This window comes from Schistocerca americana, chromosome 2 (genome assembly GCF_021461395.2).
Source record: "Schistocerca americana isolate TAMUIC-IGC-003095 chromosome 2, iqSchAmer2.1, whole genome shotgun sequence".
NCBI classification, from domain to species: Eukaryota; Metazoa; Arthropoda; class Insecta; order Orthoptera; family Acrididae; genus Schistocerca; species Schistocerca americana.
The window spans coordinates 1,013,631,741-1,013,636,943 of record NC_060120.1 but is presented as its reverse complement, the minus strand read 5'-3'; positions in this window follow the sequence as shown (position 1 = coordinate 1,013,636,943).

Here is a 5,203-nt window from a genome sequence, read left to right as displayed (position 1 = left end):
AGAACTGTGCAGTACTGGGTCCATGCTTCAGATCTAAGAGTAAAGCGGCCGTTACTGTTGTCAATAGCAACTACAATGATGCGAATAAAATGACTTTGTTATCAAGCATGACACACAGTACATACTGTCGACGTTTTCACTGTTGTGTACATGTTATGAGTGTAATGCATAGATAAATGAGGCTGATAAATGAGGCTCGGAGATCCAACTAAATGTAATTATTCCACTGGAGAGCAAGGACCCATTATACTCTTATACTCACCAAGTATCCCGGAACTACCTCTACAGTTTTGCCGACGAAGTCGTGATCACGCTGTGTAGTGCCTGTGACTGTGCCTTTTTGGCCATATGTAATACTGGCTTATTGGACGTCGTAGCCTATAGTTATCTAAATTTTTTAAAAAAAGTTAATGAACGAAATTCGATCACATATCTGTAACAAAGTCAAATGGCGCTATCTGACACGCAGGTATACAATGAATAATGAATTACGTTCTCGGTAAGAAAATGGCGATACCCGTTAACCCGTTGCCGTACTTTGAGGAGTTAGACTCGTGGAAACAAATGCGAACCAAACGTAAGCGTCTCACACTCGTGAGAGAAAACGTTCTGCTAAACTTTCCTTTTGTGTGTCGGATATGGCCCTGCTCAATACGTAAATTACCCGGAAGTCTGCACACGCTAAGAAAAAGGAAAGATATGGCGGTTACGGAATAAATATAGCAGAATAAACGTTAAAAATATATCCAATTGCCGGACAACGGAAAGCGTGGAAACCATCATTAGGTGAAACACATCTTCAACTTCAGCCGCAATATTGCATCTATTTCCCAAAATATATCGATCCAGCGCCTAAAAAAACCACCAAATAAATCTAAAGTTTGCCTGAAACACAAAGAACGAGGCGAAACGACCTGGAAATGCACGCAGTGTAAAGTTACGGTAAATCTATCACTATCAACGTATGCAAGACTACAAATTTTTAGAGTTGTAGGTATTTTCCTATTAGAAATTCGTCCAACTGTTGCATCTCCTCTTATTCTTACATTTTCTGTTGACTATATCTACGTTTAGCCGTCGTTTTATATATATATATATATATATATATATAACTTCGTGGGCGATAGTTAGTGTTAACATCTACAGTAGCAGGATGTTCGGAAGTCACCGTTACACTCTTTTAGGACGTGTAGAGGGAAGTGAATATAAAATGTTCTAAATCGTAACCCAGATCCGGAAACGCACCATTTCCGTTCTATGACGGTTTCAGTTCAGACCTGTAACGCGTCTGTGTCTGCTGAGGGAAAGAGAAAACTCTCAGAGTCGCCTGTCCTGGTATGCAACAGAGTAGTCAGATGGTTACGTGATGTCATTTAACGTATGCAAAGTTTAATTTACGAGACTCCTGTGGTGACAGAGGAACGTCCGCTAGACGAGGTCTACCCACAGCACATGAAGAAGAAGAGTCATCAGGTGTGATGGAGAGTTTTACCATAAGATGCTTCGTCGGTACAAAGTGTCGGTCGTCGCCACGAAGAGCCGCTGTTGTAATGCATCAGTACCGTTCTGTACGTACAGTACGTTGAGTTCTTTTTTGTTTTGGAATAATGCAAACTCATAATGCTTAAGTGTTAATACTAACAAACGTGCTTAACTGATAAATGGATGTTTTGTTATGTTTCCTTTCGACTTGTTACCTAATAACAGTACTGCTTCATGCCTCATACAGTACCTCGAGCAGAAGTGAAGAGCATAAGTGGATGAGTTAAACATCTGAACTGTAACCGTCATAGAACAAAAACGGAACGTTTCCGGACATAGGCTTCTGTCAAAATTATTATGTGCTCGCTCCCCTCTACAAGTTCTAGGCATTTGTAACACGAATTTACGAGCACCCTGTATAATAAGCATCCACATGTCTGCAGGTACCGCAACTATCTCGCGCGTCACGTTGGCCAGCTTCGAACACGTCGTCTCCAACAATTAGGGAACTGTTTCGTCGAACAAAATGACGCGGCAAGTGATTAATAGACATCTCACCCAGATATTTTAGGATTCGCAAGAGAAGGAATCCGAGCGTCTTCCAGTCATACATTGCCGTTGCACATATCGATGTGAAATGACGACCTACATTCATAGGCTGAAAACCACTATGAAGCGAATGGCAGAGTGTATTTGCCATTGCACCAGTTATTACGGCTTTTTCCTGTACCGTCCACGTACGGAGTAACAGAAGAATGTTTGCTTAAAAGCCTCCATGTCCACTCAAATTTCTCTAATCTTGTACTCACGATCCCTACTAGACTGATACGTTTGGGTTTGTAATACATATGTAGATTCAACACTTAAAGCTGGTTACTGAAACTTAGTAAGTTTCCTTCACTATACTGTTCGCGTCTGATAGTGCAATTTCCGGCCTCTTCATACAATGTCCTTTCTGTCAAACAAACCTGTGTCCATTCCTGACGGGCTTCTTTGTATATGTTCAATATTTCCTATACGTTGTGTTTGGTGTTTGTCCCGAACACTTGAGCAACATTCTAGGATGGGTCATACAATTTTTTTAAGGATCTTTGTGGGCTGATTGCATTTCCCTGGCATTATTCGAGTGAACCCACGTCTACCACTTGATTTACGGTTGGCTGAGCCTACGATATCTTTCCATTTCAGATTCCTACAGATTGCTACACATACAAGGGGACAGCACAAAATTTCCCTCACCGATTATTGATACTGGCAGGGTGTGTAGAACACAACTATGACTTTAACATATGTAAGGAAGAAGACACAACGCTCAATCGATTTCGAGGAATACGACTTAGAAAATCTTAGGCGTCTGAATATACTTTGCATTGCTACATGTATTCGAGACGTACGCAGCCGAGCGAGTAAGCGCATAGGTACATAAGCGCGACGTCTCTAGATCGAATCTCTTTGCCGGCCAATATTACAACATATGTAGTCTTACTGCAAATTTTCAATACTTAATGATTCATTTATTATTTTCATAACCTTTATCCTGAAAAAGGAGAAAAAAATTCATAAGTAGATTGTAAGTGGAGGATAAAAGATAACTAACACTCAAATCGGTGTAGCCATTTTATTTATGTTATTGTATCTACATTTGTGACAAGTATAATGTGTAATCTATGTTTCAATGCACGAATCCAGGTGATAATGATCTTAGAAACGTGAAAACAAAAAAATTTTTGAGACATTTAGCACTTGTAATGAACGCTGAGTTACTGCATGTGAAAAAAAACTTGGCTTACATTTGTGAATGATTCTCGGTCATCACACAATTTTGGGGCAATACCACGCATATTGAAACGTATCATCGAATATTGCTGCAGTCAGCTGATGATGTACGGGAGCACCGGAATTACAGACAAAATCTATCCTGAAAAAGTTTCATCGTTCAGATCAGCAATCGTTTGCCTTCCGAAAGAATGAAGGAGCAAAAGAAATAGCTATTCCCTCACCTATGGCTTTGAGAAGCTAGTTAGAAGGTTCCTGTATAATGCTATTGTGAGTCCACAGGACGCTGAAGATGTTATCCTACAGTTTTTGTATTTCCGTAAGTACTTTTTATATGATGTTTTTACGTTTGTTTTAAATGAGCCAGTAGCCTCTTGCAAGCCTATTTTTCAGGATAGATAGTATAAAACAATACTTGAATCATTAAATACTGATACTCGACACACTCGTAATAAAGCTGTTGTTGGAGTCAATGGAAAGTAGAAGTACCAGCAGCGAAATTCGATTCATTGTCTTCGCGCTTATGAAACTAAGGCTTAATCACTTCTTATTTCACACGCTCGTATGAGGACTCCTCGAATACTTACGACCATACCGAACGAAGCACGACTAAAATTTTCAAACTGAATTTTCTCGAAAACAGTTAAGAGTTTCGTCTTCCTATTTACGTATGGTGAAGCCATAGTCGCGCCCTGCACACTCTTTCAGTACGAATGAAATCGATGAGCGGAAGTTGGTATGGTCTACCCGTTTGATATATGCATAGGCTGACAGATTGCAGTTGTAAGTCACCGATATTGTAAACAAAGCATAGTAGAAATGTACAGGAAATTGGTAAAATAAATTTTAATAATGGTAGTAATGCGATAGTTCTGTTTGACGGTCAAGAACGGATGGAGCATCAGTAACCAAGACAGCCAACTTATTGAATGTTTCAAGAGCAGCTGTTTCAACAGTCATGACAGTCTACACAAACCGTCCGCCCAGAACTCCATAAAGCGAATACTCATTGACGAGATGCTATACCGAAACAACTACTGACAACAATCAACTCAAAGAAGCATAGAACATGATGTCAGGAGCATAAATCATGGACGGCTGATCAGTGGAAACACGTCATACGGTTCGACGAGTCAACGTTTTCGTTATTTCCAACATCGGGCCGGATTTACGTCTGGAGAACGCCAAAGGAAGCCAACAATCCTGACTGCTTGATTCCAACGGTTAAGCATGGAGTTGGAAGTGTGATGGTGTGGGCAACCGTGTCATGCTATTCTTCTGGTCCCATCATTACTCTTACAGCGAACGATTGTTGTGAATATTTTAAGTGATCAGGTGCACCCGATGATTCATATGTTGTACCCCAACAAAGATGCTATATTTCAAAAAAGATAATGCAGCCAATCACACTGCCAGGACGGTACGATCGTGGTAAGATGAACATGCAACTGAACTGCAGCGTCTTTCCTGGCCAGCACAGTCTCTGAACCTAAACATTATCGGACCCTTGAGGGCGGTAGTGGAGCGCAGACTCCGGAACAGATTTCCGCCTCCCTCGACACTAGAGGAGTTAGAAGAGATTCTGATCGAAGAGTGGTATAACATTTCAATTTTCCAAGAAGAATCGCAGCTGCTTTACTGGCAAATGGGCGTCCAACCCCTTATTAATAAACCATTCCCAAGTAAGTACAGCTGTTCACATTATTTTGCTTAGCCCTTGTATATATTGAACGCGCTTGCTTGTCTGGCACTGTGCTTGGAATTCCGTAACGACACAGCAGCTATCCGCGATTGTGACCTATTGCCGAAATGCCGTTGGCTTCAAATCCCGTGTTGAAGAAAGAAAAAAGAAGACCTGGTTTGCCTAGGCCTTGACGAGTTATCTCGGAATTCAGTGCTGGCACGTGTAGTGTGGGGCGTGCCAAGGGGCTGCTACGGCGGCGGC